Source organism: Alnus glutinosa, chromosome 11 (assembly GCF_958979055.1).
Source record: "Alnus glutinosa chromosome 11, dhAlnGlut1.1, whole genome shotgun sequence".
In the NCBI taxonomy this organism is placed as follows: Eukaryota; Viridiplantae; Streptophyta; class Magnoliopsida; order Fagales; family Betulaceae; genus Alnus; species Alnus glutinosa.
In genome coordinates this window covers 28,188,644-28,204,645 of record NC_084896.1, presented here as the reverse complement: position 1 = coordinate 28,204,645, position 16,002 = coordinate 28,188,644, and the positions used below count along the sequence as shown (strand labels likewise).

At 37.2% G+C, this 16,002-nt stretch overlaps 1 long non-coding RNA gene across 1 annotated transcript; it reads left to right on the top strand.

Moving 5' to 3' along the window:
* The first annotated feature begins 5,764 nt into the window (after positions 1-5,764).
* LOC133881452 (uncharacterized) lies at positions 5,765-8,694 on the top strand. Its single transcript, XR_009902519.1, has 3 exons — positions 5,765-6,522; positions 7,958-7,986; positions 8,471-8,694. It is a non-coding gene; the product is annotated as an uncharacterized LOC133881452 (long non-coding RNA).
* The last annotated feature ends 7,308 nt before the right edge of the window (positions 8,695-16,002 follow it).

The following is a 16,002-nucleotide window of genomic DNA, read 5'->3' as shown; positions in this document are numbered from 1 at the left end:
TCAATTAGTCCAGCATTGTGACATATGAGTTATTGAATTTGAAATGATTTTTATTTTAAAAAAAAAAATCGACGGGAAATTACATTACATTTGTGTGTAATGTGTGTACTAAGGTTGGCCCCTTGCATTCAGTAATGATATGCATTTTCATTATCAAAAATAATAACTAAAAAGACTATATTTTAATAGCATTTGTTTGTTCGAGCAACTTACAAGTAAAGAATATCAAGGTGTTGCTACAAAGTCAACCTAGAGGCAAGGTTGATTTCAAGGGAAAAATATATATTATTTTAAAATTATTTGTAGGAATTTTATTTATTTCTTTTTTTGATTCGATATTCATTAACATTTCTAAGATTAAAAACTCAAATAGCTGACCTTTTTTATTTTAATAAGTTCATAAAGCCACTAGCCAACTAAACAAGCTCTATGAAATTATCTAACTTGCTTCAGTTCTCACCTTTCCCAAACAGTTGGTTTAAGAAGAAGGTTCATACTTAATAAACAAGAGTGGTCAAATATTATCACATATAAGACATAATAAATGGATTAGCAATATTATCTACTAAAAAAATAAATTAACATAACTTGAATACGAAAATTTGGTTACAAATTTATCTTTCGGCGAAAAGAATAATTTTGTAATATTTTATATTTAATATAGAAAACCTAATATGATATTATTATTATTAGATATTTAAAAATATTCCATTTTAACTTTTTGCCTTTCTCCAGAATTTTCACTGAGCCCCTCCAAATTACAATCTATTTAACTGTTATGCGGAAATGGAGTCAACCAACGAGGACATGTCCCATGGGCACATTCATAAGGAACATTACTATTAACCTTATTATCCCATGCATACATACATGATACACGTTTTCTCTCTGTTAAAAAAAAAAAAAAAAAACAAAAACAAAAAACAAAAAAACAAAAAAAAAACAAAATTCCAAACCAAAACAAAACAAAGAAAAGAAAAAAAATCGAAGGGGGTGGAAAGGGGGGGATCCAGAAGGGTTATTAGAGTTACCAACCCTGAGATATCCCTAAAACGATTCAAACACTCATTAACCATGGCAACAGAGCTAACTACTCCTTAGAAGCTAGACCGAATATTATAAACAAAACAAACTAAGAAATAGGTCTTAACGTGCCCCTGTTTCTGCCGTTTACTTCTATATTAGTAGTTCCTCTTTGTATGAATTAGAATCATTAGGGGTACTAATTTATGAAGCTGGAAAAAATTAAAAGAAAAATGGTCGGAAAATAATTTTTTTATTTTTTTTTAAAAAAAGTACTCTAATTAGTCAATGCCGAAATTGATACAGGATGATTTGGATATAGAAAACGTTAAAAATACAACTTTTACAATTTTTAAGGTGAATTAAAGAATATAGTTTTAATTAAAAACTATGATTGTAGAATCATACAAACATGAGTTTAAATATAGGGATAATAGAAAAATCTAATATTACTTATATTTTTTTGAATTTTTATTTAATTTAGAGCAACCCCCAAAACACACACACACGATCTATGGTCAAATAGAAGGAGTGTATTTTTAATTGTTACTAAATGGTTTTTTATATTATCAATGGGTGAAAAATAGATAAAATAAATTCATGATGAGTGAAAAATATCGATAAGTTCTTTCATTTGATATAAACATTCTTCGAATTTTTTGTTTTCTAGAAATACCCTTCAAAACTACTTCTTTAATTTGTTGATTCAAGTACAAAACTTTGTTCGAACTTGCCCCCTCAAGAACAATACATACATTACATTCAACAAAAAAAAACCCAATAACAGTCCATTATAACCCATTGCTAGTTTCCTTGGGCAATATTACAAACTAATAAATAAATAAAAAGGAACAATATATTAATCTCAAATTTATGAAACTAACCCCCCAAGATCGTGTTCTCCGGCTGAACACGTGGACTGGCTTCACCGGAGGAACTGGGTACCACGAGGAGTTGGAACCACTGGATGAAGAAGGTGATTCGGAGTGAAGAGCGTCCTCCGAAGTCATGGATGAGTTTTCCCCCAATGGTCGAAGTTATAGGAATAAGATGGCACTGTGCAAGGCCTGAAACCAGCCCAAAGAAACTCAAATCAGCTTCAGATACTCAGAACACACTGCCCCAAAAATAGTAGGTTGAGGTTAGTCAAAAGAAGTAAAAGCAATTGCAGAAAAAAACAAGAAATCCATACACTGATCAAAATCTTTTTCACGGTCAATATATCTCGCTTTGTGAAGACAACGGCCAAAGGAGGTGATGGATGGGAATAACCTGGCACGTTGGTACCTGGCAACGACTTGTTGAGGAGAGTCGTCCGAACAAATCGTGTAGGTCTGCTCCTGTAGGTGTAAAATGAAGGAAATGGTTTTGGGAAAGACAGTGTGAACGCAACAGCAGGTTCGGTGGCTATGGAAATCCAAGATGCATCCAAAGGCTAGTATTAAATCGTGTAGGTCTGCCCTTGGCCTTGTATGTTAAGTTCCATTACACTACACAGTACTGCGCCTGGGTCCCACCGCAGAGCCTTTCAGTCCACTTTATCAGCATACCACGTGATGCTCCTTCTGTTGATGTTCCTACAACGGTCAACAAAAATGAGTTCCAATTTTGCCCCTCATTTCAAGTGTAGCTAAGAAACCAATTGTTCTGTTTCTTCTTTCTAGTGGTCCATTTGTGTGCATGCATGCATGTATTCTCTTTGATTGAATAGTGGGAACAAAGAAAATAGTAAAGAAACGAAAAGGATTGGGTCAAAGAATTCTTGACTAGTGGACCATCATGTGTGTTAGGGACGATTGACCAAAAGCAACTGGGTCGGAAAGATGAAAGAAAAAGAGTTTGTAAATGCGATTTTGTTGGCTTATTTGGGTCGTTGAAGGTGGGTGATGAGTGGGGAAAATGAAAGAACGAGAGTTTTAATGCAATTTTGTTGGCTTGTTTCGATTTGGAGGTGACTGAGGAAAAATTGTTGGTCCAAAGAGAAATCCAACGGCCACCGCCCACCGCCCACAGCTTCCGGTGATGAGTGTGTTAGGGACGATTGACCAAAAGCAACCGTATAGAAGTGATTCTCATAAGAAAAAATAACAGAGCTGTCTTCCTCTTCCTCTTCCCCAACGATGAACTTGTCGTCGGAATGGAAGTCCCTCTTCCCAGTCTCCATAGTCTTCGCTCCTCCACTCCTCCTTTCATGCCCTTCAGCCAAACCCATTCTTGGCCCTCTCCTCTTCAACCCTATCCCCCGAACACTGACCGTCATATTCTCCTCCCCTTCCCTCTTCCCCCGCTCTCTCCCCCCTCCTCCCCACCTCTCTCTGCCAAGATTCCTCCTCACCTCCTCCTCTCTTACCCACTCCACCTCCTCCTCCGTCGCTTCTGTCCTCGGCCCCATCCAAAACATGCACATCTTCGTCTTTGAAGACGAAGATGTGCATGTTTTTGAAATGAGGGGCAAAGTTGGAACTCGCTTTCGTTGACCAGTGCATCACGTGGTATGGAGGTAAAGTGAACTGCTGCATCACGTTTGTTGGTTTTGATGCTTTACACCTCTTCTCTGATAAGGGAAATGACGTCTGATGCAGCAGGTGGAAAAGCAGCTCTCTGACGCATCCAAAGCACAGCCGCACAGTTATTTTCGTGGGAAGTCGAGCGTTGAACGTTGGAGAATAATGGAATTCGGGTTTATATTCGGGTCGTTTGCGGGTGTGATGCGGGTTTGTGGATTTTAAGAAAATACCAGAGAAGAATTAGTTTTCTTCTCTGTACCCAAAAAACAGTTCATTCATCTTCTGTGGCACTGCCCCATAACTAAAAAGAAATTAAAAAAAAAAAATGCTCATGTGCTGCGTCGTTCACCAAGAGAGATGGAGAGTCACAAAGTACCCAAAGAAATCATCCCTCCATTCAGCCATGAATCCTTCAAAGCCATAACTTCAACTCCTAAAACAACCCATCTTCACAAGTCATCAACACAACCCAGCAAAAAGCCAACTAATTGAAACCCAAAACAGAGGGATAATTGTAACGATCCACCTCCAATGACACAATATTGTCCGCTTTTGGCTCCTCATATCAGACTTCTCACTTCCCAGGAGGTCACCCATCCTTGGATTGCTCTCGCAGCGGCTCGCTTAACTGCGGAATTCTGATAGGTTCATTGCCATCACGGCTTTAAAACGCGTTGTGTCATATAGGGTGCATTTATACATATAAGCACATCCTCATTCCCAGGCGATGTGGGACGTCACAATCACCCCCCCTTGGGACCCAGCGTCCTCGCTGGCGACCCTCATGGGATCCCCCCATTCTTGGCATCCCAACGAGTGCCCGCCGGCAACCCTCTTTGGGCTTGTGCACGCTCCCACCATCTCAGGCTGGGCAATGGCTCTGATACCATTTTTAACGATCCACCCCCAATGACACAATATTGTCCGCTTTTGGCTCCCCATATCAGACTTCCCAGGAGGTCACCCATCCTGAGATTGCTCTCGCAGCGGCTCGCTTAACTGCGGAGTTCTGATAGGTTCATTGCCATCACGGCTTTAAAACGCGTTGTGTCATATAAGGTGCATTTATACATATAAGCACATCCTCATTCCCAGGCGATGTGGGACGTCACAATCACGCCCCCTTGGGACCCAGCGTCCTCGCTGGCGACCCTCATGGGATCACCCCTGTAGCGCCCCAGTTTTAGGACATATTTATAATTTGATTAAAGAAGAAAAATAATTATTTATGTGAAAATAATCATTCATTTTATAAATTGTTTTATAAATATTTTCAATTGATTTTAATGAACCGGTATATTAATAAACTGACAATTATTTTTATCACCAAAAATATTACTGAGTTTAAAAATTACAGTCTAGTAAATTTATTGTTGATAAAGACCTAGTGTAAAAAAAATACCTGTAGATTAACCAATCTGATATTACCTTCCTACGTTTTATTCCATTTAATAATATAATAATATCCCACTTACGGTTATAATAATATATATATATATATATATATTAATATTCCACTTACGGTTATAATAATAATATATATATATATATAATAATATCCCACTTACGGTTATAATAATATATATATATATATATTAGGGAAAAATATATTTTAGCCCCCCAAACTACCACCATTTCTTCAGATGGCCCCCCAAACTACCGATGCTTAGATTCTGGCCCCCCAAACTACCACCTTCTGATTTTTTGACCCCATCCATTCATTTATGCCGTTAATTCTAAAGAGAATTCCAAAAATACCCCTCTTACACTTTGAAATTCTCAAGGTTAAGGGAGGGGTATTTTCGGGTTTTTGGCCAATTTTTGTTAGAATTAACGGCATAAATAGACGGATGGGGCCAAAAAATCAGAAAGTGGTAGTTTGGGGGGCCAAAATCTAAGCATTGGTAGTTTTGGGGGCCATCCGGAGAATGGGTGGTAGTTTGGGAGGCTAATATATATTTTTTCCTATATATTAATATTCCACTTACGATTATAATAATATATATATATATATATTAATATTCCACTTACGATTATAATAATATATATATATATATATATAATAATATCCCACTTACTATTTTAATAATATATATATATATATATATAATAATATTCCACTTACTGTTTTAATAATATATATATATATATATATATATATTAATAAAACCCCTTCAACCGACCTCCATTTGATTTCTCTAATCGACCACTACGTTTAAACTATCTCCCACCTTCTCCAAATTTCCTCCACTCTGATTTTAATAATTCTCCATTTCAATTTCTCTAATCAACGCACCTCTCTTTCTTTTATTCTTTTCCTCCTTCGTTTCTTCTTCGTTCTTGTTCTCCCCGAAACAGAGACAGCGAGAGGGAGAGAGTGAGACTGAGATGAGAGATTGAGTGAGAGGGAGATGCGAGAGATTAGAGAGATGAGACCGAGAGAGGATCCGGTGGATCCGTGAGAGAGAGAGAGACTGAACGGAGAGGGAGAGGAATCGGGAAGATCATACTCGATCTTCCGGTGGACGTACTGGGTGACGCCGGCGAGACCAGGGAGCGCTGGTGAAGCAAGGGGAGCCCCGATCCTCCACGATCGGCGGCTGGGGCTGAAGTTCGGCGGGATGGCAGTGGGTCGACGAACAGGCCGACGGCAATCAGAGGCGCGAGGCCGACCAGTTCAAGGCACGATTTCCGGGGATAGCAGTGGGTCTGTCGAGTTCGGTGTGTTTCTGGACCCGGAGACCCGAACCGTGAGGACCCGTGCACATCCGTGGGCTGATCTCAGCTCATCCCGACAGGCCGTAGCTCGGTCCTCAACGAGCTGTGGACCCGTGAATCATCGGCCCAACCCAGAACCGGAACCCATGAACCAACCAAGCCTCTGACCCGAAAACCCGACCCGTAACCCGTCAGACCCGAGAGGAAGATCCGGTTCTTCCTTTGTGTTTTCCAGTGGCTTTCTCCGGTGGATTTGCTATGAAAAATCCTTGGGGTAAAATTCTAACAACCTATGATGATTTATTTTGGGATTGATTTGATTATTGTGAAATTAGGGTTTGGTTGGATTATGATTTTGGGGATTCTCTACTGTTGGCCAATTGAGTGTATATTTATGGATATTGTGCTATTCGATCAGTATACAATGTTGATGATTTGAAGAATTATTGTAGTTGGTTGGATGTCTTGGATTCTTGATCGGTTAAGTGGTGTGTGTGTGTGCACTGTTTGGCTAGGTACTGATTTGGGCTGATTATTGATGTTTGATTGAGAGTGTGTATTCGGATATTGTTTACCTTGCTGGACAGTGAGTGCGTGTGTTCTCGGTGGGTGATTTTCCTAGCCAATGATATGTTGATTTTAGTTGATAAATTATGGATTGAGGGATTGCTATTTGATGTTGACCGAATGGTTTTTGGATGGGATCCTTTGTTTCGTGTTGTTTGGCCTTTGGTGATTCGGTCATGTATATTGGAGAAACTATATGTTGATTTATTTGGCTATCCTTGTGTATATAAGAGAATATTTTTGAGATCTGAATATGTTACCCCTGTTTTGTTGATGGCCGATTATTGATGAATTTCAGTGGGTTTGGATTATATGCAATTTTGGATATTTGATTTGTAGACTTGGGTTATTGAACTATGTGTTAAGTGTAGAGATGTTGGATTAATTGAACCATGATTTTATGTTTAGCATTTTCTGTTTCGTGGTTGGACTAGTTCGCTTATTGTGAGATAGATATTGGAATGCCATTTGGAGATTCCAGGGATTATAGAAAGTGTTGGGACTGGTTAGTTAAACCAATAATGGTCATGTTTTCCCTGTTTCGATTAAAGCTAAAGGTATTAGGGATTATGTTTAATTGTCAATAATTAATATATGATATTTTACTTGAGTGCTTGTAATTTCTAGAATTGGATATATGCAAGTGATATTGGTGTTTTGGTTCACTTGTCAGATATAATTGATTGTGGTGTTTAAAGGGGTTGAACATTATGTTAATAAGTTTTATAATCTAAGGAAAATATATATGATTTGTTATTGAGTTGTTATATGGTTTAAATATGAAAACATGTTCGTAAGTTAAGTTCTCTTTAATTATAATTATGCTCAAACATCTTTTCTGTTTGTTTGTGTATTATGGTTGAAAGCTTCTGAAATTAACACTGTGATGTTAATATCTTACTAGAAATATGCATAGGTTTCTTTATGACTGATTTATCTGTACTTTAGAAATTAAGTTTGGTATGTTGGCTGTGTTCCTTTTTATGATGGTATTAATGTTTGGAAGTTAACATGTTGAATTCTAGTTATGATGATTGCTTCTATGTATGTATGTATGTGACTTTGGGGATTTATGTTTAGGCATGAGTTTCTAAAAGAAATGTTATTGACCTTGTATGCACATGTATATGTATTTGATGCAGATGATGAACTGTGACTGCACAAAAGGGCTGTAAGTATAAATTACTTACTGAGGGTAGTACTGGATTTCAATAATGTTGTGTTTATGTTTTATTTTAATTGGATGCGTGTGACTGATTATTGCATACTGTTAATAATCAACCTATTAATATTGGGCGCAACGTCTCCCAAAGGTTCAGGATGGTGATTCTGCTTGAAACCGGAAACCATAATAATCATATTGATTGGAACGGCTTTCAAAGTACTAGAGGAGGGAGGTCTCCAATAGTGCGAAAACAAGCTAATTAAAATGTAATGTAGAGGGAACGGCCTCGAGAAAGACGTTAACCGGGGGAACGGCCCTTACAAGAGAGGAGTGCAATCACTATATAAACTGTTAAACTTTGCATGAAAACTATCACCACATCATTACGTCATATCTGTACCTTAAATAACGCATAAATCATGATGTTGTTGAATGACAGTTAGCTCACTTATGGAACTATGGGATTGTGGCGGTAACCACCTTCTCATAGATGTTTGCGCAGGTACTGAAGATTATGGATTGGATTAACTGCTAGCTTAAGAGATTTAAGGCTGTGTAGTTAGGATTTTAGTACTTTGTACTCGTAGATGTTTGTACCATTTACTTGTAATTAATAAGTTCCATGCATGTTTTAGTGTCATATGTGACATATGTTTCTTTGTAAATAGTGTAAAGACTTTTAATGTATTTTCTAGAAGATGTCAGTTAAAGCTCTGAATATATCGTAAGGGAATTGTCCCTATCGGTGATGTTTAAAAAAAAAAAGATATTCGTATTTTTCCGCTGCTAGATTTTATCAACTCTGAATGGTTAACGACACGTGATTATCCAGATATAATCACTTACGCTCTTTTGTAAAAAGCGGGTCGTTACAACCCCATTCTTGGCATCCCAGCGAGTGCCCGCCGGCAACCCTCTTGGGCTTGTGCACGCTCCCACCATCTCAGGCTGGGCAATGGCTCTGATACCATTTGTAACGACCCACCCTCAATGACACAATACTGTCCGCTTTTGGCTCCCCATATCAGACTTCTCACTTCCCAGGAGGTCACCCATCCTGGGATTGCTCTCGCAGCGGCTCGCTTAACTGCGGAGTTCTGATAGGTTCATTGCCATCACAGCTTTAAAACGCGTTGTGTCATATAGGGTGCATTTATACATATAAGCACATCCTCATTCCCAGGCGATGTGGGACGTCACAATAATTAAACCATACAACAACCCAAATCAACCTTCAATCACCGAAACAGGGGAAAGAAAGAAATCAAGCTCCAAAATCCACCAGAAGCCAATCCAAGAACCAGCCACAGAACCTCCAAAATCAAACCCAGAAATTCAATCAATTAATCAACTACAACTGAAAGAGAACACCCAATCAACCCTTCAAAATTCTCAACATCAACAACCCCAAATCTGTTGTAAAAATCACCCAAAGGGAACGCCGGTTGGTTTTGCCGGAACAGGGCCGGAAAACACAGCTTAGCCGCTACCCATAGCACAACGCCGGTGGCCTCAACACCATACCACAGCTGCGGTCTCTAATTGAACTTTCATAGTGAACTTTCATGTACCACATTCCAGTTTTTTTTTTCTTCATATTAAGAGAGTAGTCGGCTTCAATTTTTTCTTCATCAGGAAGATGGGTTGTAGAAGTCAGATTCAGGATCTGCTCCTTGGACACGGTTAACAAGTTCAGGTCACCCTCAATGAGTTGCTGTGCGGTAACTGGCTGCACTTCATGACTGGTCATAGTGTTGTCTCTTGCAAAGCGTAAGAGGGCGGTTAGAAACTCTTATTAGTTTGGGGAAGAACAGAGAAGGTGGCTATGTTATAAATTGTGATATGGTATTCTTTGTGTCTAAGCCATGAGAAAATTGTGTTCAGACTCGTACTAAAAGCATAACGTACAGGATCCTCTCAATCTCTCAATTTATAAATTGTGTTCAGGCTCAAATTATAGAATGATCACTAATTAATTATAAGGGTTAAATACTCCAGAGGTACTTGAGTTTTACGTGTTTTTAAATTTAGTACCTCAGTTTCATTTCGTATCACAGGTTGTACCTGAATTTGGAAGAAAAAATCATTGTCAGATTTCTCGTCCAAATTTCAACTTCTCGCCACATGTCAACCACTGAGGTTGACACGTGGCACCAAAAAAAAAATTAAAAAAATTAAAAAATGATTAAAATGAAAAAAAGAAAAAAAAAAAAGAGGGGCCACCATGAGGGTGGCCGGCCACCCCTGACCTGCCGGACTGGGGGTGGCCGAACCACCCCCGTGGCCCTAGGGGGTGGTTCGACCACCCCCTAGGGCCAAAACCCTTCAATTTTTTTTTTTTCAACTGTGGGGTGGCCGAACCACCCCATAGGGGTGGTTCGGCCACCCCAGACCGGCCAATAGGGTGGCTCAGCCACCCCTCTTTTTTTTTTCTTTTTTTAATTTTTAATTTTTTAATTTTTAATTTTTTTTATGTGGTGCCACGTGTCAACCGCTGAGGTTGACACGTGGCGAGAAGTTGAAATTCTCACGAGAAATCTGACAGGTACTACTTAGGGCTTTTTTCTTTCAAATTCAGGTACTATCTGTGATACGAAATGAAACTGAGGTACTAAATTTAAAAACACGTAAAACTCAAGTACCTCTGGGGTATTTAGCCTTAATTTATAAAGAAGAAGTTGCTCTCTCTCCCTCCCTCCCTCGTACTCTCTGAAGCGCGTGAATTTTTTTTTTTGGTAAGTGTGAACGAAAGACTTGTAGCATGGTTGTCGGTGGCCCATGTGTTGGTTTCACCAAAGTCAGATCTTCTTCTAATAAGGATGAAATTTTAAAGAGTAATGATTCACTACCACCTAAATATACAACTTTTCACCACCTTGTCTATGTGGCAAGGTGGTCCCCCACTTTAATTTATTTTTAAAAAATAAAAAAACTCAAAAAGTAGTGGGGGACCACCTTGCCACATATGCAAGGTGGTGAAAAGTTGTATATTTAGGTGGCATTGAATCATTATTCAATTTTAAATACTAATCAAATCCAGGCACTAGTCGTTCTGGCAAATATATTTTAAGACTTGTTTAATTAAGTTGATGCAGGCAGGCTGTATATATATTAGGGCGGGCCCTAGGGGTGTACAAGCGGTGCGGTTAATAACCGCAAATAACCGGTAACCGGGGATAACCGGCGATAACCGCTAACCGGAAAAACCGGGAAACCGGAAAACCGGAAATAACCGCAACCGGATAACCGGATAACCGGGTACCCGGTTGCGGTTACCGGTTATTACTCCTTAAAAAACCGGTTAATAACCGGGTAACCGCAACCGGTTTTTATTTTATATATAATTATAATATATATATATATATATATATATATATATATATATATATATAATATTATATAATTTATAATACACTAATATATATTATATAATTTATAATACAGAGTATAAACTAAAGAGTGAAGAAAGACCATTGATTTCAATTTTCACTCTTCACTGGGCTCACTAGACCGGCTCACTGGGCTCACACTGCTCACTTTGCTCAGTCTGAGCTGCAGGCCCTCAATTGCTCAAGACCTCAAGGCTCAAGACAGCTCAAGTAGCCTGTAGGCCCTGTACTCTGTAGCCCTAATTTCTTCTTCATTTTTCTTCTTCACACCGAGACCGAGTCACTCAGTCACCGAAGACGCCGTTGGCCTGTCACAGTGTCACTCATTTTTCTTCTTCTCTCGGCTAGCTCTCTCCAATCTTTAGCTCTTCTAGACTACACACTGTCATAAGCAGCACCACTGCAGTATCCACTTACATCACAATTTTTCATCCTAGATCGTGTCCTGTGTCAATTCTTTCCGGATTTTTAAGAGAATTCATCCTCAAGTCTGGCTTCTACCTTCTGAATCTGTTGGAATTTCAAGCAACACTTTCTATCCCTTCTTTCTACAATGTCTGACACAAATGAATAATTTACTCCTTCACCTTATTACACTTATACCAAGTCTTCTACATTATTGAAAAATCAACGTGTTGCTCTTTATTTGACTATGTGAGCTGTCTTTTGTTGAAAGAAGAATCAATATAGCCATCATTCAACGTGTTGCCCAGTACCACGCCGTCGCCCATTGCCCACTGCCTAGGAAGCTTTGTTGCATATCCAAACCCGCATTGTTGATCTTGTTTCGGATAAAAAAAATTAAAAATTGCAACAAAAAAAAAAAACCGGTTGATTGGTTAATAACCGGTTTAAAATAACCGAAAAACCGGCGGTTTTTACCAACCGCAACCGGTAGGCCGGTTGCGGTTGTTAAAATAGGTAAAACCGGGGACCCCGGTTGCGGTAGCAGTTATGAGCAAATAACCGCTACCGCAACCGCTTGTACACCCCTAGCGGGCCCACATGACCCCAAAAATTTTTAAATTCTTTTTGAAATATGTAAATTTATAAATTTATTCCCCAAAATAACTTTTTTTATCCCCTAAATTTTTGTTTTATGTTTTGACCCTCTTTCATTTTGAAAGACCAAAAATATCCCTGATTTTAACTTGGTTTTCTTTTTTCTTTTCTTTTTTTCCTAGGTTTTCATTCTATCTTCCCTTTTCCCCTTTTCCTCTTGTGCCTAGCTAGCTGCATCCTTGGCCATATGTCAAGGATCTTATTTTGTCATATTACTGCAATTAGAATATTAGGGGTGTCAAAATAAATACTGTACGTAAACAATACAAATCTACATCTTATTGCAATAGCCCAAGTGATTGAGATTCCAGGTGTGCCATTCTTTCTCTTCAATCTCTTCTTCTTTTTCCTTTGTTTTCTCTCTTTTAATGAATAATTACACTATCAGCTGATCAATTAGGCAATTGGGGTGCCAAAAAAAAAAATCACAGTAAAATTGAATGATTGATAGATACAAGGCAACATTGATTGCAAAGGCTAAAACCAGAAAAATGGATTTGATTATAATGAAGTTACAACGAAGTTTTCAATCCAAGTAACCACAATGAAACTGAAAAGCTACAATGAGCTGTTACAGAATCTAATGAATTTTAATGAACAAAATGAAACTGAAGTTGGAGAATCAGAGTTCAATTCAAAATCTGTCAAACTACTCAGTACAATATAAATTCATGTAAACTTTAAAAGATGTAAAGGGTCTGGTTATAATATGAAGCCATCCTTGCAATGAGGATTATAATTGTAAGGGTCTGGTTCAATGTCATAATCTGTCAGTACTCAGTGGTGTATGCTCCATAACAACGTACATCATGGTTCTTCACAAATTCAACACTCTAGAAACCATGCATTTCTAATTTCATTTCATAATTAGTTAGTAGACATGCATGAGATAACAATAATCATTGAACAACAACAATATATCCAGAAAATTTCATTTCTAAGACTCGTGTTATTGGTGCTTTCTATAAATTGCTTATGGACGGAAGGACATCCAGAAAATTAAACATAAATAGTCAACCAACAAAAAACACCCCAATCGGCTATATATACATAAAAATCCAGCACAAATCAACCAAAAACTAAAAAATTTCAAACTACATAATAATCAAGAACATATACCAAAATAGAGCAACTAGCCCATCAAATAGAACAGATCTACAACAATATATACACCGAAACCAAAACATAATATCCCAAAAAAGGGGAACCAAAATAACCCAAACACAAGCGGAATCAAAACCAATGGGAGCTCTAAAACCATATTACCTCTGAAAATGGATTCCCTTCAGAGACATAGCAATGCCGTCGCAAATAGAGAGAATTGTCGGCGGTTTGACTTGCCAGCCTGAGCACCGTCCGAGAGAGAGATACACGCTGAACTCCTAACGCCAGTGGAGACAAGCTTCTTCAACGGCGTTGACGGAGCAAGTCGGCCGAAGAGAGAAGAGAGAGAGAGGGGCTGAAACGTGTTGGAGGGAAAAAGAAAATGAAAAAGAAAAAGAAAAAGAAAAAGAAATAAATAAATAAAAGCCACGTAGGCTTGAGTGTAAAAGCATTTACAGCAGCTTCCCAAGCGTTTTTCCTATACGTAGGGAACAAAACCACTTTTTTTTTTTTTTTACTTCTTAAAAAAACACTCCACAATAGCTTCCTTTCATTTTTTCTTATATCATTAAAATATTATTTTTTACTTTTACTTTAATTAAAAGTAAGAAAAAGAAATAAAATAGAAGAAAGATAATATATTTTTTACCTTTAATTAAAAGTAGGAAACAGAAGATAAAGTAGAAGAGAGATAATATATTTTGTGAAAAAACAATTGAATGGGAAGTGAACAATGCTTCCCTATGCATTGGGAAACACTGTTCACTTCTCATAGAAACGAAAATTTTAGAAAAGTTGATGTGAATGGATTTTTGTGACTTTTTTGAAATTTTTTCCTAAAACTTAAGGAATAAGACTCCTTTAAAAAAGCTGCTGTGAATGCTCTAAGATGAAGTGTAAGGTTAAAGTAAGAAGAAATATGCTACGGATGCTAACACTTTTACAAAGGGAGGTTTACAAAATGATGTGACATCTTTTATAAAGACAAAAATGCCCTTCACTAGCCCCAACAGAATTACGCCATCCTAGCCTCCAGTCCTGGCTGACCAAGAAGACTTGGTCAATACCCAGATGGTCGAGAAGGAGTGGGAGATCCTGCCAGTAGCAGATTTGGCGAGTGGTAGATTTGAGTGGTCAGTGGGTTTCGGTATCCTGAGTTCAAACGAAGATGGAAGCAGTAGTACATCCTGTCGGTGAGGGAGATCCGGTTGGTGCGTGGGTTTCAGTGTGTTGTGTTCAACCGGAGATGGAAAGGCATTTTTGTCTCTATGTACTAAAATTTGTTTTGACTTATTTTAATATTAAATTGACGTGGAGCCTCACATGAGGCTCCATATCAATTTGTAAACCTTCCTTTATAAAAGTATAAGTACATGTAATATTTTTTAATTAAGAATAACATATATCTTGATTAAAAAATAATAATAAAAAACCTTCACTATTATGTTAGTTGAATGTGTGAAGAAAAGACTTAAATAAAGAAAGTTAGACCAGATACTCCAGCATAGTCAAAGTCAGATTTTCGAAGGATGAGATTTTAAATAATAATTTATGAAATTCAGGCACTAGCACTAAATAATAATAATAATAATAATAATAATAATAATAATAATAATAATAATAATAATAATAGTAGTAGGACTTGTTAAAAAATTCAAAATTAAAAAAAAAAAAAAAACACTTGCTCAAGTCGATGGAGACATATGAATTTGCACCTGACCTTTTTCAAGCTACAAATTATTAAAAGACCACCAAATAACGCGTGTCAGGAAGAAATTATAATGATATAAAAGCCATTTACGTACCAACCATTGATACTTCATTTTACAATCAAATTATTGTTTTAATAAGGTATATGATGTGTCAAGATTTGATTAATTTGATGTAAAATTCTGTTAGTTTTTATGACGACAAATGGACAGAAGTTTATTTGAATATATGCTCATAAACGAGATACCATTTATGATAGGAAGTAAAATCTTAAAAAAAAAAAAAAAAAAAGTTAAAACTTATAGGCAAAAATGCATTTAATAAAATTAAAAAAATCAGGAATAGTTTGGTCTCCCTTCAATTATTTTTTTCTTTTTTTCTTTTTTTGAACACGAGGAATAGCCAAACCACCCTAAATTACCAACCATTTGGAGGGTATTATAAGAATTTTTTTTTAACTTTATGAAGGATATTTTTCCACTTAATATTGACATTTTTTTTTTTTTTTTTTTATATAATTTAGATAGAAATTTTGGCATAATTAATAGTTTGACCGGTCCTAATGCTTCCAAAAAAAATCGGTTGGGCAAGGAAAACGTACTTCTTGTGCAGAGTGTCGCTGCGCCATTTCTTCCAAAGTTACAAGTGCAAAGCTTTTTTCTTTTTCAGCCTTTAAATTTGTTCAAAAAAAAATATTTTTGGTTTTTTTTTTTTTTTTGGTAAATGAACTTTCGTTTTACTTTGGCCAATATTTACT